Source organism: Grampus griseus, assembly GCF_964374135.1.
Source record: "Grampus griseus genome assembly, chromosome: 8".
NCBI lineage: Eukaryota > Metazoa > Chordata > Mammalia > Artiodactyla > Delphinidae > Grampus > Grampus griseus.
The window spans coordinates 23400164-23426787 of NC_139002.1; positions in this window are offsets into that span (position 1 = coordinate 23400164).

Consider the following 26624-nt stretch of genomic DNA (forward strand, 5'->3'; position numbering starts at 1 on the left):
AAGATGGGTGAATTCACTAATGAGGATAAAGGATCCCAGGAAGAATTTATGAAATTAGAATGAAAAGAAGGCCTAGAACAGAAATCTGAGGAACACTAGCAGTAAGGAATAGAGAAATGGGATTTCATAAAAATGACTTAGAAGCAAGTAATCAGAGAGGGAGAAGAACCAAAAAGCATTTGATCCCTGGGACATAATATGAGAGTGTCAGGAAATGGGTCAGAGGCTTGAGAGGCCAAGTAGGAGGACACTAAGAAGAGGTCGATGGATTGGCAGTTGGGAGACCAATAATGACCTTTCCCAAGTATTTTAAACAGCAAGGTGGGTCCTAAACCAATAGGATGAAGGAGAGAAAAAATGGTAAGGAAAAAATAGAGGGTAGTGTTCTCTTTCACAAAGTTTTACAGTAAAAGGGGAATGGTGGAGTAGAGTGCAAAAACTTGAGGGAAAAGAAGGGCCAAGTAAGAAATTTTTCTTAGCAGGGGAGAAGCTTAAATATATTTGTAGACTGAAGAGATGAAGCATTGGAAGACACGTTAAAAATATTGCAGAGATGGGTTAAATGATGGATGAGTGCCTGGAGGAGGTGATAAGAATTGGGATCAAAAGCACAGCTGGGAGGGAAGAGGAACATTTCTCTTTGAGATGAGAGACATGAAAGTTTGAAGGTGGAGGGGAAGAAGTTCATGATTGAGAAGGCTTGAATTTCTGCTACATTTACTGAATATCCAAGCCTGATGACTAAAATTTATGCAGGCTGAAAATTCATACCTTTGGTTGTCCATTTAAGAAATGTCTAACCATTCAGCAGGGAGCCATCAGCTCTGTCACAATGGCATAAATTTTGAGGACATCTCATTAACACCCGAAAGCCATTGATCTCTCTGTCTACCAGCAAAGACATGACCTCACTAACATTCCACAACTTCTGCTATCAGGGAGTCAGGGAGCACAGACTAGGGCAAAAGTTATATCTCCACAGCTTCAAAAAAGAAAAAAAAAAAAAAAGCAAAACCAAACAGTCAATTAGAGATACGATGTAAGCATGTCGATATGGCTATCAAGAGATCCTCCAAACGCAACAGCTGTTTGATTACAAATGATGAGCATAACTGCTAGCTCTTCTAAATATGTAGAGAAGTTAAATAAGGAAACAGAATCACAAAATTACCCAGGAGAAATTAGTCAGGAAGGAAGTGCAGCCAGTAATACAAAGTCCATTCTGGAAATCCAAATCATTGTCTTCTTCACTGCTGGAAATTTGGTTTCCACCCCTGTCACTCAACTGATAACTACAGTTGCAAATGTCACCAGTGACCTGCTAATGACCAGTTTCAGTAGACTTCTCATTTCACATTTTCCTCAACTTTTTTTTGCAACTCTAGCTACCATTAAATGCCTGTTATTTTTGGGGGGTGGGGAGATCTGTCTGTTGGTTTCTAGTAGGCTCTGCAACCCTGTTTTCTGGCAATTCTCTTTTTTTCTCTTTTTTTTGCAATTGTAGACTTCTCCAAGGCCAGAGTTATCCTTCTGTCTTTTCCTCAACTCGTGTTCAAGGCAGCGTATGGGGTGGGGCAGAGAATGGACAGGGCTGGCTTAATGCTGATGAGCACAGAACAAAGATGGAACTGAAATGAAATTTCAGGAGGAGAAATTTCAGGAGGAATGGCAACATGGGACCCAGGTAGACAACATGACAAAGCATATTATGATTAGCTTTTTTTGTAAAGGGTCAGATAGTAAATATTCTAGGGATTGAAAAGTAGTCTCTGTGACAACTATTTAACTCTGCCATTGTAACATAAAAGCAAGAAGCCACAGATAGACGTGAACAAATGAGCATGGCTGTAGTCCAATAAAATTTTATGTATAAAAAATAGGCAGCAGTTTAGGCACTGACCTTAGCTGAGCACAATTCCAGTGAAGGCTAATGAGGAGGAAAAATTAAAGCCAAGGCCTAAAGCTTGCAGGCAGGGGATCATAAATGTATCATGTGGCTCTTGACCCAGATGATGAATAGTGGGTAGAACTGGAGAGATTTTATGAGAATATGACTGGAACTCTTTTTATAGGTGGCAAAGGAGCCAAAAGAGGTACCAATTTGGTTAAGAACATCTCTCTTGTAGAAATGCATTTGTTCCAATATTTAGGCCTTAGTTGACCTAGAACCCATATACATGGTGCAATGGACAGAGTTCCATATATGGATTCAGTGGCACCCCATAGCTTATAATACGTGATCATACAGAAGCTAATTCACTATTCTGAGCTTCAGTTACCAAATATGTAACCAAGATTCCCTGAAAGGAGTTTTTAAGAAACTTGCTTTAGCCAGCATGAGCAAAAATTCTAACACAGCATCTAGAATATAGTGAGTACTTGGTAAGTGCTGCTTGTCTTTCCATTCTATAGAGGTCTTAGGTGCATAAAATAAAAATAAATACAACAGTTTAAGAAATCATGCTGGAAACTGTAAAGCAGCATGCAGATACCAGTTACCATTCTTGACTGTATGCTAAGCCTGAACTGAGCTCTCTCCTAAGCTCTAGAACCTTATCTCAGTAAGTCATGACAGCTTCCAGCCTCTTGTCACTCTAATCCAGCCTTCAAAACCACTTGCATGGAGACTTGTCCTTATGATAATATATTTTCAAATAATGTTTGTTGAATAGAACAGAGTAAAATAAAATTGTAACTTATGTGTGGTGATGGATGTTAACTAAAGTTACTGTGTAATCATTTTGCATTATATTCATATATCAAATCATTGTTGTACACCTAAAACTAATACAGTGTTCTATGTCAATTATCTCATTTTAAAAAGAAATTGGAACCACATTCTACTGTTTAATTTTGAAATTCTTAATGAGAGAGATTAATTATTTTTTCCATGGGCTTTCTGGTCATACCTGTTCCTTTGTGAACTGACTATTCTTGTACTTTTCAATTTTTTACTGACTTTTTATTCTTATTGACTTGGAAGAGCTTTATATATACATGATATTATCTTTTCACTGTGAGACACATTGCAAATTAAACATATTTTTCTTATTTAAAAAAAAGAGTTGACTGCCACTCTCCTGTCAAAATATTTCAAAGACTTTCAAATTCTATAGCTATTACTCAGACCCTCAAAAATTGAGAACTTGTTCTAAATGAAAATAGTTTGCAATTTAAGCTCATTTTTCCAGGGAACCTTATGGCCCTGTTATTCAGAGACCTCCCTGTCCTCCATTCTAAGATCAGCCCCTGGTCTTTCTCACCATCCTCAACAGGTTGAGCTGGGAATTTGGTTTCCCTAAAACAATACAAGCTCATGTCACTGCATACCTCCTTCAGCTCCCTGCATCCTGGGAGTTACCTCTCAGGTCTAACGTTAGGAACTCAGCTCTGGAGTGAGTTAGCTGATGTTAAATCTGAGCTCTGCCACTTACTACCTGGGTTGCCATGAGAAGTTTCCTTAATATTTTCATGCCTTGATTGCCTCATCTGGGAAAAAAGTACAAATAATAGCAGAATTGTTATGAAGATGAAATAAGATACTTTATGAAAAATGCTTAGAGTTGTATGTAACCAATAATAAGTTCCTAAATGTTGCTATTACATTAAGTCAAATTAAGTTGTCTTGTCTTCTGATTTCTTCTGTTATTACAACAGAAATAAGGGCAAAGTTAACAGAAAATCCTATAGGAATTTAAAGTGAGATACAGAAAAATAAATATTAAAAAAATCAAAATTATCCATAATACTGTCAGCCAAAAATTTAAAAGAACACATTATTAATGTTTTGATGTGTTTCTTTCTGGGCTTACTTTATGTGTATGCATATACATACCTTTTGAGACGTGTGTATTTAATTGAGCTGCTCCTGTTTGCTCTTACCCTTTTCTCAGTTAATAAATATCCTACAAAGGTGTGATTTTGTAAATCTCTCATAATGTTCCTTTGAATTAATGGACCATAATGTATTTTACCTTTCTTCTATTACAAGTGAATTTTAAAAATTACCCTAGCTGTAATTTCATGAACTATTCCAGTAACAACTATGACTAATTTGAAAAGAACAACAGCAAACACTTAAAAGCACACACACTACTTCTGTTTTCTCCTAAATATCTAAATCTGTGTCATTGCAATTACTTTTAAACCTTGTGGTCAAGGCTATGAAAAGACAATGAAAGCCAAATGCCTTTGTATGTCTCATCTCTCTTTCACTGCCTTCTAAGACTTTGAAGTTGCAGACTTCTTCCTCTTCTGACAGGCATTATGCAAGATAAGTTAAGCTCTGAGTCCAGAGTTGAGTGTGGAATGAGGTCTGGAAAGAAAAATGTCAAATTATCTCTGTGGCATGTCTTTGTTATCAGCAGAGCTGTGCAAAATCCATGTAGAATGACATCCTCATAAATTGTGTCTCACTGCAAATATTCCTTGTTATAGCTTCAACACAACATGAATCTCTCATTTTAACCTTGCTAATGATTTAGAGAACATGTACCAGGTACACTGCCTATTTCATTTGCCCTCCTCACCAATCTTTGAGGTTCTTGGAAAAGGCAAGTCCATTTTAGTTGCAAAAACTGTTTGGTTTCATTTCATTCCATTTAAACAAACATCACTGAGTACCTCCTACTTGCCAGTTGCTCACTGGGTGCTGTGAGGAGGAAGGAGAAAATACAAAGATAAAAGAGTCAGGTCTCTCTGTCCTTGAAGAGTTTAAAATCTACTAGAAAGTAATAAGATATGTGTACAAATAACTAATTCCAGGCAGAATGGAATAAAGCTAAACAAAGGAACATACATTGTGCTGAGTGATTGCAAAGGAAAAAAGGAAACTATTTTAACGAAAAAGAGGTCATATTTGAGGTAAGCCTGGAAGGATATCTAGGATTTTAATAAAGGGAAAAGACAGAAAAAGCCAGCCAAACCATTGAGGAGCTCCTGTTAGCATTTTCCCTTTGGAATCAGGGATTACACTAAGGGATTCTGTGTATACAGTTTTATTTAATCCTAGAAAACAACACTTTGACTAGGTCTTATTATCATTTTTTTTATTATTGAGGAATCCAATCTAATCAAGGTCATACCTCTAAAATAGAATTGGAACTTGACCTAAGACTGATTGCAATTCTGTCTCAAGATTTTCTAAACTAAGAAGACAACACAAGAATGAGCATAGAAGGATAAAAAGGCATGGTGGGTTCAGAAAATTGTTTATAGGGTCTGCCACATAGTAGATGGTCGGCAAAATCCTCACATGGGAACAATATCTCTTTCTTTAAGAAAGGATGGACACATATATTTCAGGTTAGTAAAAAATAAACCCCACAATTTCAGTAGCGTAATATGGAAGCATTCAATGCTTGCTCATGAGAACCCACTGCAGGTCCAGCGGCTCTCTGGGCAGTGATGCAGGCATCCTGCAGCTACAGTATCTAGATCATCTACAGAATTTAAATCACCTGCATCATACAGGGAGCCACAGAAAGAAAGAGGAAATGCATAGAACTCACATCTTTTTGCTTTTCTATGTTTTGGCCTTAGACAAACACACATCACATCTGCTTATATGACCCTGGGCAGATCTAGTCACAGGCCCACCCTAAATAACATTGTCTTTTTATGTTCCCAGGAAGAGGAAAATGAAAAAATATTTCATGAATGCAAAGCATGATTTCTGGCACATGAGGCATGCAGAATGTATGTAGATTTATGAATTTAATATATAATATATAAATTTATATTATATTAGTTATAATATATGATATAATAAAACATTATAATGTGTTTTAGATGTAAAGTACTATATACTGTATATGTAATAATGTATGCATAATATGTATACTATACATGTGTATATGCATAATATAATAAATAATAAATAATGTATAAATTAATACATAAATAAATGGGGGGAAAGCAGGAAGCTGAGAGAGTCCATGTCTTATAGCTTCACTTTTCTCTGTGGCTATTCAGAAAATATTTGTCATAATTTCATACAACAATTTGACAACAGCAAATGTCTGTGATTTTGGAAGAGCTATTGATCGAATTAGGCAAGAAGGCTGTCCAAGGATACGTAATATTAATGTAGAAGACATTGAGGGTGTCATCAATTCCCACTTTAATGAGGCTTTTTCCATCTTCACTCAACAGGTAGAAGTGGAGAGGGGTTTTGAGAGTGTTAACCAGAGAGTGACTGGGGTGATTGGTTGAGGACTCCAGGCAGAGGTGGGGAAAGAGAAAGCAGGTGCAGGTATACGGCTCCCTGAGAGACAAGGAGGAAACAGGTGGGTCAAGGCACTTAAGTACATTGAAGTAAAGGGGAGAAAACAAAACACCAGGCAGAGTGAATGTGCAAGATAAAAGCTCAGGGTGCCATGGTTAGAAAATAAAGGAGCAGATTATGGGATCTCAAAGGAGGGACATTTAATGTGGTGATGAGGCCCAAAGAGGAGCCATGGTAGTGGGATATGGACAATAAGTGTAAACATCTGCAAGAAAAAGAGGAAAAAAAAGTCTGAAAATCAGTGTAGAGAACTCAAAAAATTCTTAACCTCTCTACTTCTGATTGCAAGATAAGAGATATGGATGAACACAAAGCCTCAATTTTAGAGAGCCACAAAACAAATGGCATCCCTGGAGAGGCCCAAAGATTGCTCAAATTGGAGAAGACTTTTTAGAAAGCACACCAGAAAATGGTAGTAAGAAGGGTCCCGACCAGAACCACCTGAGTTGGTTGAGAACACTAGATGACAGGTGACCCTGTGGGTGTGGTGGGCTTTGACAATTACCCAAGGAGGATAAAGATAGAGGACATAGGTGCCATTAACTCACTTAGGTGTTCAAGGGCCTTTGAGCCTAAGCAACATGAGGCCCCTGATACCAGTAAGATTTCCATCTGCTCAGGGCTCATCCTTAAGATTTATGTTTCTGGAATCTGGGAAGAAAGAGGTATCTCATTTCTTGGCCCCTAATCGGACAAGCATTAGCAGGAATCGCCCCTGAAGGCTTCAGACGCCACATCCAAGGAGGGGATTGGGTGGGGATGAAGTGTGGCAGTCACTGGCTCTGGAGTGACAAGACAGAGAGCTAGGCTGCAGTACATGGATGGCAGGGGAGACCAGAGAGAATTTGGAATAGATAACCTAAAATAAGTAGAACTCAAAAGTCAAATACCATAGAAGAATCCAGGTCCTCAGTTCTTTTTTCTGTGGTAGGCTATCTCTTGTGATGACAAGCTCTGTGGACAGCTGATATTATATTAATGAAAGAACAAATATTAGCAGGTTTCTTACCCTTGTGGGCTCCTTGCTGGGTTGAGCAATGCCCACAGGCTGCCACTGGCATTAGAAACAGGAACAGAGAGGAGAATGGGAAAAAGGAAAAAAGGAATGGAGCAGAGAGAGGGGGAAGGAAGAACAATAACAGAAAATAAAATAAAAATGGGAGTGAAAAATTTTTACAAACTTCCTTCAGTGCCCAGATCCCACTGGAACTATAACTAACATGTGAACACTCTACAGTTTTGCCAGCTCAAAAGTATTGTATTGATGGACTAAACCTGATAAAGAAAGCATTTCTAGAAGAACAAGAGGCAGAAGGCTTTATAAAGGAAAATAAGGGAGGCCCACTCACAGCGCTGCTGATATGGTTAAATAGTGTTCACTGCACAAAGTACTGTCATAGGTCTGGATCCCTAGAAGCAGAGCCCGAGATAGGGATTCTGGTGCAGGTGATTTACTGAGGGCATGCTCCTTGTGGAAAACCTGTGGACAGGGGAGGGAAGCAGGATAGCGCAGGAGAAGGAGCCATGGATGTGACCTCATGTAAAGTCTAGCTTAGGTCTGATTCACGGTGGGGGATACTGGAGCGTGTACTACATTGTAGATGGTCTCCATCTCAAGGCAAGAGGACGGGCAGGCTGTTTGTAAATAGCAGTTATGCATCGGCAGTGGGTGGTCTTGCAATGGGGGCACAGATGCCCTCCCTGCCCCTTTCCCCAGGGAGATCCTATCACCTGAGGGCACATCTCTGGAGAAGGTGCAGCTGTAACTCTTTAGCAGTTGTGATAGTTTTATGTGTCCACTTGGCTAAGCTATGGTCCCCAGTTATCCAATTAAACACTGGGTGTTGCTGTGAAGGTATTTGTAGATGTGATTTAAGTTCTATAATCAGTTCACCCTAAATAAGATAAATTATCCTAGATATCTGGCTGTACCTGATACAAGAAGTTGAAAGGCTTTAAAAGCAGACCTGAGTCTTCCCTGAAGAAGAAAAAGTTCTCCCCATGGACAGCAGTTTCAACCTGAGATTCCAGCCTGCCTTTCCTGATGGCCTGCCTTATGGATTTCAGACTTCCCCAGCCAGCTCTCACTATCCTGTGAGCCAAACCTTGCAATAAATCTCTCTAACTGTCTGTTTACCTATCTATATCTATTTATCTCTCTATCTGTCATCTATCTATGTCCCATCGACTCTGTTTCTCTGGTAGAACCCTGATGGATACCGCAGGCATTGTTGAAAGCAGCAGGTGACCAGTGCATTGCTTGGTAAAGGGAATCTCTGACACCCTCTACTAATGCCGCCGGACAAAAGGGGAGGGTGGGGACAGAAATGCAGCCCACCCAGCATTCGCTAAGCTACAGGTCACCCTGGCAGGAGGAATGTTTGCCAGGAGGAAGGAGCGACCTTGTCTTCTCACAAAAGCACAGGAACTTTAAAAAAATTTTTGTCTTTCTAAAGACAATTAACATTGACATCTAAACGTTTAACCCTTAACCCAAAGCATTGCTCATTTATCAGCATCTGACCTTGTATTACACACTAGGTGAAAAAAAAAAATTGCCAGTAACTTCCCAGTATTGTCACAAACTTACAACAAAGCAGTAATTTCTCCATGCTTTCTACACCTGTTAATGTAGTTGAACAGACATCACCACAAATAATGCAAAACAATGCGACATTTTTTTTTCTGCTAGGGATCTAGCTTGAATAGTTGGAAGATGAAAAGTTCAATGTGTCATCTGGGGAAGAAAGTGTTTTCTGGTGGCATCATTGCCAAACCAGAAAACACAGCTGGATATCGTGTGGTATGAATGCAGTGCAAAGCAGATTCAATAATGTATCTCTACCCTCTGAACTGCCGTTAGTGCTAAGTAACAACACAGGCACAGCTAAGCCAAAGGGCACAGGCACAAGCTAAAGGGAAGGAGCAGAAGAAATTAAGAAAAAGAGAGAGGTGGGAAGAAAAAGAAAGGATAAAGTGAGGGAAAGTCTTCATATTGTACATTAAGATAAGGCAGAGCTAGAGAAGAATTTCTTTATCTTTGCTTTTATTTCTTTGATTCTAACTGGCAAGAAAAATAGCTTTAAAGGTTAGAATTTTATTGAAAGGAAGTGGAAAATCATGGCATGTTTCACTGTCTGAGGGTTGGATAAAAACAGTGTTGAAGGAAGAGAAAGAAGTAAAGTGGAAATAGAATGAAAAGTAGAATCCAGGAAATTCAAACTTTCAAGAACTCATCTTTAATTTGAAACCAAAGGAATTTGGAAACTCACCTCCTCACATACTATTTGTCAAGTTTCTAAGGTAACTAAGTGGTAGCGTTACCTCTGGATGAGGACAGGAGGTCAATCTACTGACCAGAGGACACAGAGGCTAGACTGTGGCCCAGGCCTAATCACAGGTCACAGCATTCTCTAAAAAGCTACCGCTGTTGGCTGTATATAACACAGCCTGTTGCTCTGCCTTATCTTGTACAACTCCTTCTCTTTAAAAAACTGCACAACTTAGCCAACCAACAACATGTTGAAAGCACCGAATCTGGTCTGGGAGTAATTACAAAATACACAGAGCACAGCCCCTGCTGTCATTGCAGAGACAGTCAAGTCCAAAAAGAGAAGGAAACTGATTCATGAGGGCATGTCATCTGCAGGAAAGAATAGTTAGCAGAACCTTTGTTATAGTCTATTTTCATATAAGTTATTTCTGGTTTATAATATCCTATTTGGCTTTTACTTTTTCACCCATAGGAATTAAGTACACTAGATATATTTAACTCCTTCAACCTTTTTAGATATCTCAGGATGGGCAACTAAGATCAGTTATAATTTTAGATGTAAACCCCTCCAAGTCTATGTTAAAATGTGGGCATCCCTAAAATACAACAGAGTCAGTACTAAAAAGTGCCAGGTCTCTTGGGCGTGATCTGCCAGAGTCCAGTGTTTCTCCTCTGTTTATTCCTACTTCCCTTTGAAGCTGTGTGATATGGACCATTCTACCCCATCTCCACCAATCTCCCATTCCCACCACTGTGATTCTGGTACCTGATTAAGATGTGTGTGGGTTTTTTTTCACACCATTGAGCAATTCTCTGATGCCACCTGGGTGTCCTACAATTCAGCTCAACTCTGACACTATCTACCTGGAAACAGCATCAGATCCCACAGCTTGAGGCCTCAGTCCTGCAAGATTGCTCTCCCCGCCACTTCAGATGCCAATCCCAAGTCCAGGTTGTCACCTGTGCTTCTGACAAACAGGCTATAGACCACAGGTTCCAACAACCCGCTTCTTGGGTTCAATTAATTGGCTAGAGCAGCTCACAGAACTCATAGCAACATTTTACTTACCAAATTAAGTAAAATTAACATTTTACTTACCATTTATTTTATAAAGAATACAACTCAGGAATAGCCAGATGAAAAAGTTGCATAGAGCAAGGTATGCAGAAAAGGGTGAGCAGATTCCACACTCTCTGAATGCACAACTCTTCCTGCATCTCCACATGTTTACCAACCTATAAGCTCTCCAAACCCCATCCTTTTGGGTTTTAATGTAGGATTCATTACACAGGTACTGTGGTTTAAATCATTGGCCATTGGTGATTGAACTTAATCTTCAGCCCCTCCCCCTTCCCTGGAGGTTGAGAGGTGGGACTGAAAGTTCTAAATTTCTAGTCACATGGTTATTTCCCCTGGCAACCAGCTCCAATCCTTAGGTGCTTTCCAAAAGTAATCTCATTAACATAGCAAAAGACACTATTATGGCTCTCAGTACCTAAGAAATCCCAAGGGTTTAAGAGCTCTGTGCTAGGAACAGTGAATGAAGACCAAACATGTTTCTTACTATAAATAACAATATCACACCACCTAAAACATGCCTTTGTAAAACTTATTTTAACTGTTGGAAGATCAAATATTGACAGAGTCAATGTAAAGATACCCTCAGAAATAATAATGCAGGACAGAGAAAAGGCAGTCAATGAGAAAGGCAGTCAGGACGACCAGGTGAGAGACTAAATATAAAAATAGACAACAGCCAAACCATGTATAAACACAGAACTCTGACCCACAACCTACAGCAACCTGCCCAGGAAACGTACCCCCTTATATACAATACTCAGTGCCTACTTAAATAACCTTGAGCTTATGTCATTTTCCAAGGTCCCAGATCTTAATTCTCAACATAACTATTCCTTATGCCAGAGATCACAAACACAAACATAATCCTTATTGAATTAGAGGTCACCTAAATAAGTGACGCAGATGCCATCGGGAATATGAAGAACTAGAGAGTTGTGCCTCATCTAAAGGGGTCAGTTAGCAACTTCAGCCAATTTTGCTGAGAAAAACTATAGACGTGGTGAGCGGGCTCACACTGGTTTGCAAGAGCAGATTGCATGCATCTCTTCTCAACTCCACTTGAGTAATATCACATTGGCAGCTTGAAATCAGTGATGGTAGAAGTATTTACACCACAGAAATCTGCAAATGCTACAAATCAGGATTTTTTTGAGAGAGAAAGCAGGATGTTAAACATCTACCAGTATACCACTGAATATAAACCAAGTGTTCCCAGGTCCCCCAATATTTCAAAAGAAGCAGAAAGTCAGATATTTTTGTGAACACTCTCAATTTTTAAGTGTTGGCAAATCAAATAATGTTGAAATATCATGTTGGTAAAATAAAACATCGCTGTGAGCCACCTGCTCGCAACATCTGCCTCATGCCGATGCATCATAGCCTTGCTTATGGCTTCAGGTTTCTAATTTACACCAACAAAAATTGAGTGACAGAGTCTTGAAGGAGCCTGGGTACATTTGTTAAGTCCCCAATGATTAATATTTATCACAGGTGATTAACATCTTTGAATGTGCACAAATATTTATTATCTTATGCTAAGGAGTCATTGTAAACATGAAAAAGTCAGTTAAGGCTAAAAAAAAAAAGAATAATTCCATCTGTTAAACTAAAGTGATCCATAGGTATTAATGACATATCTTTCTTATGTCTTATATCATATCTCTTTCTTAAATAATAATATACCTTGAAAGTAGTTGAAAGAGGTAAAGTTTACTGTGATATATGTGTGTATATACATGTATGTCTATACACACCCATGCATATATATGCATCACACATACATACATACACATGAACACAAATAAAGAAATAAAAACAGTACCTAGATAATAGAATGGCCATTATATGAGCAGTAAGGGAAGGCAAAAATTGAAACATTATGATCAATGTTATCTGAGTCAGAAGGGATTACTAACTGCTGACCTGAGATGAACACAAGGACATTGTTGGACCCAGCTGATGTCAGAGTTTGACATCAGAGGAGATAAACATTCTATCTTGTAAAGGTCCCTTGATATCCTTGTCAGAAACATTTTATTAAATCTTCCTCCGCATCTTCTGAGCACGTGCCAAAATATCTGGAACAATTATACTAATCCATTATACTAATAACACGTGGTCACTAAAATTTCAGACAGTTTATTTTGCATTTCCAAATTGAACTTTCGGCCAATATCCATGGTGATAATTCATCAACAATAAGGCTTACAGATTGTTATCAGGGTTTGTATTGTAGTGTAAGCAGGTTATAAAAATAAAAATATCTCCTCATGTTAATCACTGCTCCAGTGAAATACTGGGATGGTATTTAGTCCAGAACCTATAATATAATTGGGAGCTATAATAGCATGCTCACTGTGCTTCAATGACTTATTCTCCAAATGAGGTAGGAGTTTTACAAATTTTAATAAAAAAATGTTTTTTAAATTAAGAGCAAGAAACCACATACAGGAATGTCTAAAATGCAGTGACATTTTAAAGACTGAAATTTAATCGTGCTGGGTCCCCACTCCATAATCTCTTTTCATGTATAGTTCTCTTTGAAATGCATAGTAAATGTTTCTCATTCTTCTTTGTTTATGGTACAAATGAAAAATTCAACAGCTAGGTCACACCATAATCTGCCTTGCATACCCTTATAAATTTTCTATATTTATTGCCAGCAGAACAGTGTCCTCATCAACTTTGAAATGGAAAGCAGTCCAGGATAGAAATTTTTATTGTTTTACATTAGTTATCCTGTTAAAATAATCTGAAAATCACCTTGACAGTGTGTTTCCTTTATTAGTGGACCAAGCTCCAAAATAAAGATGACACCAAATTTCTAAATTGTCATTGTAATTTAATAGATAAGTATGCTAGTCTTCATTAACATTCTGAATGCATAACTGCTCTAATAATCAATTTAAAGTACAGCTGAGGCAGATAGGAGAAAAAAAAAAAGGATGTCAGCATATTGGGTGCTTTGAGCCGAGCAGGTTATTGAGCAGGTCCAGAGTTTTACATAATGCACTTACAGGGCAATTTGGAAACCGTTCATCATCAAGGTTCATTCATGGAAACCAAACAGTGCTGGAACTCTCATGACACTGCATACTTAGGTTAAAAAAAAAAAAAAATCCACCCTACTCCAAATAAGGTGCAAGTTCTTTCTAAAATAAAAACTAAAATAATGGTACTGCGTGGGGCATGGGTTCAATCCCTGGTTGGGGAACCAGGATCCCTCAAGACACACTTCATGGTTAAAAGAAAAAACTAAAACGAAAACAATGGCTAATATAATGATAATGCAGATAGTGGGGATGGCAACGATGGACAGTGAGGAAGCTAATGAAAATCCAATTAGATTATCTAGCACTCTGAATGCTAAGATTCTCAAGTGGTAAGACTCTAGTCACAAACTCCACAGCTTTGCTCAGGATAAAAGCTAAAATCAGTTTTTCCTACTCATCCTTAAGTATCACTTTAAAGGTAATTTCATCTGGGAAACCTTTTCCCAGCTAAGGCTTGTAGAGTACCCTTCAGTTCCCTACCAAGCCACTTATCACATTTTGTTTTAATTGCTCATTTAATTGTTTCGTCGGACAGCCCCATGCAGACAGGGATCTTTTCTGCCTTGCACAACATTGTATTCACAGACCCAAAACAGGGTAGGGCACATTGGGGTATTAAATAAATATTTATAGAATGAATATAAAGGTTAATATATCAGTCCTGGCCCTCACTGCTCCAAACTATGCTATCTAAAGCATATTAACCTCTACTTTTATTTTGATTAAATTTTAATGTCATGTATACTTACAAGAGATTTGACTTTTATTTATGGACCTCACTATTTGGGTCATTATAGCAAGTCACTTACTTTTTAGAATGTATTTTCCTCATTTACAAAATATGGGTTGGTACTCAATGATCCTTTTCAATCTTAAACAAAGATGCATTCAACAACCATTGACTGAGACCCAAATACATATAAGGAATTAGAGTCTGTTGAGGCATATTCATTCATTCAACAAATATTTATTGAGCATCTACCACATGCCAAACAGTGTCGAGACCCTGGAGATACAAGAGTGAACAAAACAAAGATACTTCTCCTTGCAGAATTATATGCTGGTGAAGGGAGACAGTCCACAGACAAATATGTAAAAAAATTTAAAAATATCAGAAGATCATAAAAATAAAACAAGAAAGAAAAGGGCGCAAGAGGGTGGCAAGGTGGGGGCAGGGGGGCTGTCATTTCTAATAGCGTGGTCAGAAAAATTCCTCCCTAAGAAAGTAACTACTTTTGAGTAAAGGCCTACAGGTAGTGGGTGAGTTGTCTACATACTTGTCTGGAAGGTAAGCATAACAAGTAGAAGATATAGCAACTGCTAAGTCCCAAGCAGTGAGCCTGAAGAATGACCCTTAAGTTTTGTGCCTGGAAACTGGAAGAATAAAATTGCCATTTACTGAGTGGAGAAGACTGTGGAAAGAGCAGCTTTGTGTGGGCTGGAGTATGGTGGAGGTAGATCATAGGCTGAGCTTTTAGACAGTAATTTTGGAATGGCTAACAGATACCTACATGGATAAGTAGGCATTTGAACAAATGTCTGGGAGTTCAGGGATAAGATCTGAGTGCTGGGGGAAAAAGGTAGTTACCAGGGCATGAGATTATTCAAAGACTGAGTCTTGGGGTATTGCAAAGTTTGGAAGTCAGAACAATGAGGAAGAGCCAGTAAAACAAACAACCAAAGGAACGAACAAAATAACTAAGAAGGAACAGTGAGGCAGACCAAAAACAAAGAGAGTGTGGAGTTCTAGAAGCTAAGAAAGAATAGTGTTTAAGAAGAAGACTATGTAAAAGGCAGCTGATAGACCCAGTAAGATGTAGACTATGAATTAACCACTAGACATCATAGCATCAAGGACATGAATGGCAACTTTGACAAGAGTAAATTCAATAGGTAAGTGAGAGGCAAAGGCCTAAATTGTGTGGATGCAAGAGAGAATAGAAGAAGAGGAATTAGAGATAGCAAATATAGACAAATATTTTTAAATGCTTGCTATAAAGGGGAACAGAGAAATGGGGTAGTAGCCAGAAGAGAGATTAGGTTCAAAAAAGGCTTTATTTCAGATAGAAGAAATAAATCTTTATAAACTAAGATTATGATTAAACAGAGATGGTAAAACTGATGATTCATGAGAGAAGAGGGAACTACTATCAATATGTCCTGGGGTCAGTGAAAGGGAATGAGACCTAGTGTACATGTGGAGGGGCTAGTCCTAACTAGAAGGGTAAGTTCATCCACAATAAGAGGCAGGAAGGCATAAACATGGGCACAAATGCAAGCATGTAGTTAGTTGTGGTGGTGATCACCTTTGGAATCTTTTTTTTTTTTTTTTTTTTTTTACTTCTACTTTCTCAGTGAAATAGAAGCAAGACCATCAGGTGAGATTTAGGAGAGGGAAGATGTTGAAGGCTTAAGAGTATAGCATACAATTATGTAGAAGAGTAGAAGAATGAAAGAGCTAGAAAAATATATTAAAATTGCAGAGTCAGACTAAGGGCTTATTTGAGATTAGTAGTTATAAATTTAAATTATCATCGTTGTTTTAGTCAACTCAAGCTGCCATAACAAAATACTATAGAATGGGTGGCTTATAAACAACAGAAGTTTATCTCTCACAGTTCTGAAGTTTGGGAAGTCCAAGATCAAGACACAGGCAGATTCGGTGTTTAGTGAGGGCCCACTTCCTGGTTCACAGATGACGATCTTTTCACTGTGTCCTCACATGGGGGAAGGGGCAAGGATCTCGGGTCTCACTAGGGTCTCTTCTATAAGAAAACTTATCAAATTTATGATGGCTCCACCCTCATGAGCTAATCACCTCCCAAAGGCCCAATCTCCAAATAAAATCTCATTGGAGATTGTTTCAACATATGAATTTGAGGGGATACAAACATTCAGTCCATAGCAATACTGTTTATGAGTTTCTTTGACCATGTTTAGTTATTGGGGAACAGATACAAAATAGGTGGAAGATTGGATTTAACCAAGGCCAGGATTTTGCTAGGCAGTATGATAAATATAGAGAAGCGCCAGAGACATGAGAATGTATGCAAAAGACAGTGTTTAATGATGAGCCATGGAATTTAAACTGAGTAAGGGGGAATAGTAAGGTCATGAAGCGGTTAAGGACAGTGAAACAGTTTTGACATTAATGGATTATAGGTCCTTGAAATTAAAAGACAGTTGGATATGGGGTACTTTAGGAGGTGAACTAGAACTAAAAGGTCCTTGAAATTGAGTTAATAAAGAAGTTGAAGTTATCAGTAATAACAAGACATAAGTATAACTATGACAGTGGATTACTAGGATATGTGGGGTACAAGATTATTGAAGGTGAGGTGATCCAGTAACTGACATTCCAGGGTCTTAGGAGGATTATCTGTATGAAAACTGACATCCCCCCAAACGATGATAGGAGTAGTATTGGAACGAGCTAAAATTTAAAAGTGAATGAGTGTTTAGGGTGAGGTGTTAGTAAGTAACTACAAGGTAGCATAGTCTGATAATATACCATTCACTGGTGATAATTCCAGTTTGGAAGTGATAAAGTAACACATGTTCATAACCTGTGGTATGTGAGAGATAAAATGCTACCACTACAGAGGAAGCAGAAACCTCAGGGAAAATCCAGCCAAGTTTTAATTGAGCAGAGAAAGAATATTTAGAGACAATGTTAAAGAAATAGGAAATTTTGCTGAAGACTGACTACAAATCCTGAAGGACATGGTGGGAATATTTCAGAAGTTGCTGAGTTGATATTCAATTTTGATGGAGATGGCCAGGGAGGTCTTGAGCACTAGGAGGTGAGGTTTCAGGGGATGGAAGGAAGAATGACCCAGGAATTCTGGGCTTCTAGAGATTACTGTTTAGGTCAGTCAGAGAGATAAAAAGCATAATGAGATTACAGTGGTAGTCATGAATATTGTTGAAAGGAAAGGAAAGTGAGGAATTTGCAGGGTTCTGGATCCACTCCTGACTCCAGCTAATTGAGATATGGAAGTGAAGGAGTTGTGGTCTTTTTCAGAATGCCTCCCCATGTTCTACCTGCTCTAGGGTTCATGTTTTACTTCTTTTTGAAACATGTTCTGCTATTGACTCTTTTGACACACTCACATTTTCTTCTACCTACTGATGGTTCTTTTCTAGTCTCCCTCATTGCCACCATTTTTTTTTAACATCTTTATTGGAGTATAATTGCTTTACAATGGTGTGTTAGTTTCTGCTTTATAACAAAGTGAATCAGTTATACATATACACATGTTCCCATATCTCTTCCCTCTTGTGTCTCCCTCCCTCCCACCCTCCCTATCCCCCCACTCTAGGTGGTCACAAAGCACTGAGCTGATCTCCCTGTGCTATGTGGCTGCTTCCCACTAGCTATCTATTCTACGTTTGGTAGTGTATATATGTCCATGCCACTCTCTCACTTTGTCACAGCCTACCCTTCCCCCTCCCCACATCCTCAAGTCCATTCTCTAGTAGGTCTGCATTTCTGATTGACTTCTAAATGTTGGAGACCTCTTTTCCTATCTCTCTTCTATTCCCCATCTACACTATATCCACAGGAAAATGAATCCACCTCCATTGTTTTAAATATCATGTACAGACTTTTGACTCCTAATTCTTTGTCTCCAACTTGGATTGCTTTCTTGAGATACATTTTTTAATCTATTTATTTGCTTAATACTTTCACTTGGATGTCTAATCAGCATCTCAAACTTAAAGTACCTAAAATAGGACTTCTGATTTATCCTCTCCTTCCCTTACCCCCAGTCTTTCCAATTTCACCTAGTGGTTTAGATCAAGAACATAAGGGTCATCCTTGATCCATTGTTTTCTTTCAATCCCCAAACCAAAAGCCCTAGTAAGGACCACTGGTTCTACCTTCAAACTATATTATAAACCCAACCAATTCTCACCACCTCGCCACTTAACACCACTGTCAGAACTCATTCAGAGACAATCCACTAGGGTGTGAGTGTGAGTATGAAGGTCAGTGTGTGTGTGTGTGTGTGTGTGTGTCTGTGTGTTTCTGTGTGTGTGAAAGAGAGATATTTATTGCCGGGATTAAATCTTACTCAGTTGAGGTAACTGGTTAAACAGTTTTTCTAAAGCTGTTGTCTTTGCATCTGACACAAGAGCTTGAAGTCTATAGTTTAGTCAGTAGGCAGGAAGGAAAGAGATATGAAATGGGTGAGCATGAGACTTCACAAGGATGAAAGGGTACCATGTCTGTTCCTTCCTCCTTCAACCTTGATGATGTGAGTATCCTGCAGGAAAAGCTGGTGACCTTTATCGCAGACCAAATTATATACCTGGCCCACCAGTCAGAGAAGTTGAAGGAAATTACAGAGGAAAGTTGAACAGTTGTAGGCCTTGTTGCTGCATATTACAAAGCCATCATAGTGCACACCTTGCCAGCTTGGAACCGATACATACCTCTTCAAACACAACTATACTAATTGCAAAATAAAGACAAGAGGGCTTCCCTGGTGGCGCAGTAGTTGAGAGTCCGCTTGCCATTGCAGGGGACACGGGTTCGTGCCCCGGTCCGGGATGATCCCACATGCCGCGGAGCGGCTGGGCCCGTGAGCCATGGCTGCTGAGCCTGCGCGTCCGGAACCTGCGCTCCGCAATGGGAGAGGCCACAACAGTGAGAGGCCCGCGTACCAAAAAAAAAAATAAAAAATAAATAAATAAATAAAGACAAGAGCAAAATCATGCTCCCACCTAACATGAGGCAGCTATTCCATATACAAATGGAAACATCTAACCCTTTGTCCAAAGAAGGCTACAAAGACCATTTTTAGTGTTTGGGTAATGTACATTCTTTAGCTACTCACATTCTTGTTACTTAACTCTTGAGTTTAAATATTATTAAACACAAGTTATTAAACATCTCAGATGGTACTGAAATGGGAGATATGAAGAAAACAAGAATATTTGGTTAATATATACATAAACATTTCAAATTAAGGAAGAAATATAACTATAACATTCTTCCTTTCTATATTTGGTCACATTTTTGTAACTGGTATTTATAACTACCTTCCTCTACTACTGATGCCATATTCCTTTTACCCTCAGTGAGCACCTAACCTGGTCCTGGTTCCTTGTCTGTATTGGTTATCTATTGTAGCACTACAAATTACTCTAAAGCTCCAATAAATATTTATTACCTCACAGTTTTTGTGGGTCAGAAATCTGGGAATGATCTAGCTTGGTGATTCTGGATCAGAGTCTCATGTTGTTGCTGACAAGATATCAGCCAGGGTTGCTGTAATCTGAAGGTTTGACTGGGGCTGGAGTGCTTACTTTCAAAATGGTTTATTTACATGACTTTTAGTCATGTAAATGACTAAATATTCATTTAGTCATGACTACAGTCATTGACTACAGTCAATGACTACAGTTCCTCACTGTAGAGCTTGTATGTCCTTGTAACATCTCATCTGGCACCCCTTTCCCCAGAGACTGGGCAAAGAGGAAGGCACAGTGTCTTTTACAACCTAATCTCAGAAATCAAACTGTCATCTCCACCATATTCTATTTATTAAACACAAGCCACTAAGTCTGCCCCACACACAGGAAGGGGAATTAAGCTCCACCTCCTGAAGGGAGGAATGTCAAAGAATTTAACATTTTAACAACTTCATGGTCATCATGATTAGCTCACAGGGATTATTTTAGTAACCTTCTTACTTTTCTTTCTGATCCCTGTGACATCAGCTGCAGTTCATCTATATCCAACAGGTAAAGTGATTATTTAAAATGCAAATCAGATAATTTGGCTTCCCTGATTGAAGATTTCCGATGGCTTCCCATTACACATAGAATGAAATCCAAATGGTTACCAATGCCAACAGAACCAGCCTCTGCCAACCTCAGTGATTTCAATTCCAACTGATTTCACTCTCATCCTCTAACCCAGAGTTTCTCCATCTCAGCACTACTGACATATTTGGCCAGGCAATTCTTTGTCCTGGGAGTCTGTCCTGCACATAGTATGATGTAGAGGTGCCAGTAGCACCTCTCCAGTTGTGGCAACTCAGAATGTCTCTATACATTTGCTAAATGTTCTAGCTGCTTAGTTCATGTCTATACTCCTAGAATATGACAATTTTCCTTACCATATTTTTTACTATGTTAACTTGACTACACATTTATTTGTTTAAGTTTGTCGTTTACCTCCTCTTTTCTGAATACAAATATCATAAGAATAGGGCTTTATCTCTCTTTTTCATTCTGATATCCTGTGTGCCCAGAATGGTGCTGTCATATACGAACAGCTCAAAGAATCTTTTTAAGAAATGAATGAACACTTACCTCAATTTGGAATTCATGAATATCCTTGCCTTCCCTTCTTCTATTGAATGTTTTACCTTAAAAGCCCAACTCAAATATCACCTGTCCCAGGAATCCTTAAGAAAATATTGTTTATATTGCTTTTCAATACATATTTTATTTTATCCTGTTTGTATATCTATGTTCTTTTCTGGCCTATAAGCAACTTGTATCTCATGCACATTCCTCTTACTCTGGAAATGATTTACACAGATACACACATACCACACATAATTTATGGTTAACAAAATATTATAATCTAAAAATTAAAACCACAAAGGAAGAGGAGGTAAATATGTTGCCCATAAAATTAGTATGCTTACAGCACTAGACAACAAATTAGACTATGAACTTCTTGGAATTCAGGACAAAAAAAATGGAATCTTAATTTATATAATATACATCAAAAAGTTTACTTATTATTTAAGAGAAATATCTTTTTTCCATTATGAAATTCAAAAGTGCATTTGTCATGTATAGAAATATGTATCAGGAGACAATATCCTCAAATTAGGGTTTACAAGAAATATAGAAACAGTTTTTATGGGGCACTGTGGTTGGCTAAATAATGGGCTCCAAAGATATTTACTTCCTAATCCCTGGAACCTGTGATTATTGCCTTATATGACAAAAGATTGAACATTGCCTTACATGGCAAAAGATGTTAAATTAAGGATCTTGATGTGGGGAGATTATCCAGAATTATCTGGGTGGGCCCTAAATGTAGCCACAAGCATCTATATAAGAGGTAGGCAGAGAAAGATAATACAGGAGAAGATGATGTTACAGAAGCAAGGAGAAAGATCTGAAGATTGGATGCTGCTGACTTTTAAGATGGAGGAAGTGGCCATACACTAAGGAACAAAAGGAATACAGCTCTAGAAGCTGGAAAAGGAGTCTCTCCTAGACCCACCTTGTTCTGTCAACACCTTGACTTCAGCCCAATGATATGAATTCTGACCTCTAGAACCATAAGAGAATAAATTTATGTAGTTTTAAGCCACTAACTTTGGGGTAATTTGTTATATCAGTCATAGGAAACTAACACAATCTCTTTATTATAATTACCTATAATAAATGCTGATATCAAAGTACAACATTATAAAAAATAATTTTGAAAAGAAGATCATTTCGTAGAAGGATAGGTAACTTGCCAAATTTCTAAATCAATGCAAATATAGGTCTTTTAACCTAGAGGTGAGAATTAATCTCTGTCCTTTATAATACCTCTTCTTCATATAGATTTGGGGTAGAAGAAACTATTCATGAACAATAGAAAGTATAACTAGCAGACATACTCACAGTGAATTAAATCAACAATATGAAACTGTAACTAACTGTATCTATACTTGAACTAAGAGATTACCTAAACAGATTTTATCTGGAAAATAGGAGAGATACTTGACTTCAAGCATGGCCATATCTGGGGGTTTACATGTCACTGGTACTCTCTTTTTATATCTCAGTCTGCTTTCTCTGAGAAATGACTGTTTTAAAATGCAGAACACCAAAATCCTGATAACAGATCTACAAAAATGTGACCATCAGACCAGTTATTCTGCCATTCGTTGAAGCTAATAAAACAGTCCTACTTATTGATCTTGTTCTTCCATTAAGTAGAAAGCCCCCCAAGGACAGATGCAGAGCAAAGAGGAACCAAACCAAGCATGGAAGCAAATGAGGGACATGTAAATAAAACTTGTCATCTCAGCATCTGGACACAGTAATTAAATATCTTGGGATTTGGGGATTCAGTCTTTACTGGCATCAGTTCAACAAAGGTATTTATTTATGCTTATCACATAACTCAGAGATATTTCTTTTTGATATCAAGAGGGAAATGGATTTTGACAATATATTATTGTTTTAAAATAGAAGATACTGAAAATGAAAATCTAATAATGATAAGTGATGTACTGGACATAGGAGGAGGTATCCTGCAGTCTTTGACAACAAGATATTAGATCCAGGTGGATTTGCATTTGAGTCCAAGATTTAGCACTTGCTGTTTGTGTTAACTTAGGCAAGTCATTGTCTCTCCCTCAGCATCAGATTTTTAATGTAAAAAATGTGGCTCACAGTAATAATGATGATACCTCTTCATAGGTTTGTTTGGAGGATTAAATAAGAAAACAAATGTAAACTGCTTAACACAATACCTGGCACATGAGAAATATTCAGTAAGTAATTATCAGTAGTATAAATCAAATGGTTAACATTAATAGATAAAAGTTTCTTATCTCTAAGAAATTAGAAATTGGACTATACAGTAAGTCCTCTACATACAAATCTTCAAGTTGTGAACTTTCAAAAATGTGAACATGTGTTCGCCTGTCCAATCATGTAAGTTAGTTCACGTGTCTGGAGTACATTGTCACATGCGTGCATCCTCTACAAGTGGCTGTGCTTTTGTGTACGTTACTGTACAGTACCATTGCTGTGCAACATGAGGAGCTTACTAATTGAAGACTTGATGGAATTGGAGGCCAAGAGAAAAGATGAAGAGAGACAAGAGGAAGAAGTAACTGAAGAACCAAAGAGATTCACGATGCAGGAAATGGCAAGGGAATTTTCTTTGTTTGAGGAAGCACTGTTAGTTTTAGAGGCACAGGACCTGAACGTAAAATGGTACACGAAGGTTGCATCTGCCATTCAGAATGCAATCCAGTGCTACTGTGTCATCTATGATGAGAAAAAAGGAGCTACTACCGAGGGCTTCCCTGGTGGCACAGTGGTTGAGAGTCTGCCTGCCGATGCAGGGGATACGGGTTCGTGCCCCGGTCCGGGAAGATCCCGCGTGCCGCAAAGCGGCTGGGCCCGTGAGCCATGGCTGCTGAGCCTGCGAGTCTGGAGCCTGTGCTCCGCAACGGGAGAGGCCACAACAGTGAGAGGCCCTCGTACAGCAAAAAAAAAAAAAAAAAAAAAAGGAGCTACTACCCAGACAACACTGGATAATTTTTTTCAAGAGGGTAGATAGAATTGAATCCAACAAGGAACCAGAATGTCAGGAGTGAGTGAAATTACAGCTTGCCTTCCATCTCCTATTGCTGACCATCTTTCAGCTCTACCATCTCCCACTTCCTCTCCCTCCTCCAGTCAGTAACTCTTCTTGCTTTTTCACTTGATGCCAGCCCCTGGATGCCAGCTGTTGTACTATACTACTGTGCTTTTCAAGATACTGTGCTGTAAGATTTTAAACTTTTTCTTTATTTTTTGTGTATGTTTGTTTTTTATGTATTATTTGTGTGAAAAGTATTATAAACCTATTACATTATAGTACTATATAGCCGATTATGTTAGTTGGGTACCTAGGCTAACTTTGCTGGATTTATGAACAAATCGGATTTACAAATGCGCTCTCTGAATGGAACTCATTTGTATATATGGGACTTACTGTATGTTATCAAAAACTCCCTCAAGCAGTAGCATTTTGTGTCTCTGCAACTTTAATAGTCTCCAGGTCCTCCATTTCCAAGCAGATAGGAGCTGACAAAAGACTGGAACTGTGTATGACTTTATTAGTAGATACTGCCTGCTTAACATATTCAGATGGTGGAGAACCATTGCTTCCCTATCTTCTATCCACTAGGATGTGGAAGAGAGCAAGTTGTGTCTCTCTTCTGATCAGGTCTCCCCCTAGAGATTGACTAGTAGTCATTGCTCTGCTTACTAAACTGGGTTCCCAGAGCACATTTTCACTCTTCAAAGACAAATTTCAAGATGATGGCTTCTCCATCAGTATGTCATTACAGAAGGATCATGCCAAGAAAACTCCCAGCAAAACTGATGGATATACTATAAGCATGATTAAGAAATAAACCTGCTATTTTAAGCTCCTGAAATTTTCAAAGTTGCTCCCATCTTATACATTGGCAAAACATTTGGTAGAACTGATGTCTGCAATAACTTGGAAGGTCAGTATGCCCTTAATGGACTTTTAGCAACAGGGAAGAGGTTGAAAAAAGAGAATGATAGTAGTATGCATTATTATGCTAGTATGCTGTGTTCAGCAATGTATCAGTAAAAATGAATAGAGCAGAGATAAACATTGACCAGGTTTTAAGAAGGAATGAAAGAAAATAGGGATAGCTGGCAATTTCAGAAACTTGTAAATATAGAGGAGAAAATTGTCTCTCAACCTTAAATAGTGAAAGATAAAATTGAAAAATGAGTAACAGAAGTTTAAAATTCAAATTATTAACAAGAATCAAATCAAGGGTATAACTACTATGCTGACTGTTTAAAAACCTCTAAATGGATTAAGGTAGCCACAGTAAATCCTTTCAGTTGGAAAAAATGACTAAGGGGGCGAAAAACAACTCAGTTCAACTTTCTCACCAGAGCCTCATAGGCTCAAAACACTGTCTACTAAATGGAGAGAAGAAGGCATGGAGTAAGCAGGAAAATAAATATACCAGACATGAGAATGGTTCTTGAAAATGATTTTAATGTGGCTATTGACAAATGGAACAGAGTAGAATCAAATATTTATAAGAAACCTTAAATTTTTTAAAGTGTTCTTTGCCAAAAATATTATTGGTCTAGACTAAAGGAGACTGTGGTTGCTGAAGACTTAAGATACACCATGGGCTCTCAACTTTCCATGGGAAAAAGCAGGCTAAGAAATTTACTCAGTCTTCAAGGAGGGTGTAGCCCCAACTCCTACTTTAAATCTGACGAAAATGGATAACTTAAAATGGAAGAGATTCCAGAATGTGGAGACATGATTCATGCAGGAAACAGAAAAGGGAGCCCTTCTTGGGAGTAGAATTATAGTTTAATCAAGGAATATCCTCCTGCACTGAAGGCCCTTAAAGTGCCTGCTCGATAGGATATCAGAATTGCCACAGATTACAATCTGCTTTGTATATCCTCTCTTCCCATTTTCAAATGGAGGTGTTTATTACAATTATCCTATTTCTGTTCCACTATTGTCTACTGGGTGCTTGCAGAATAAGGAGCTGGATAACCTAATGCTGTAATTGGAGGGGACTTTTTGGTGGTTTTCCTTAGGAAGAGGGAGAATATATTTTGCGTGTGAGGACGGGTGTTAACCTTAAGTATTTGGTGACCCTAAACTCTGGTAAATTGTGCTTCTCATTTATAACCAGTTTTTCTCTTTGTTTCAGACACATGCAAAACTGAATTTCCTGGCTTCCTAGTTTTTGAAAGGAGTCATATGACTATTTCCAGCCAATGAGTTGTCAGAAAAATTGGCATCTATTGTTTCTATGCAGAAGAATTTAGTTATTTGTGCTTTATCCCCCAGAGTTCCATTTCCTTCTGCCACAAAGATTATCAACTTTCAGTGAGCCTTGTCCTAGTGTGAGAATGTCACTGAACAGACCATCATGCCAATCTGTGATGTACATGCAGTATCAGTGAGAAAAATATTGATTCATTGTTTTCAAGCCACTGAGGTTTAGAAATTGTTTGGGTGCCCCACATATATTGCCTTGGCACTTGCAGTTCTTAAGTGTGCTGACAGCTTTCTACTATAGGCACCTGCATATTTCTGCCTGAAGGTTTTTCTGATATGATAGGTCTACATAAAGCAGGCCAGAATGTCAGTCAGTTGATTCCCCA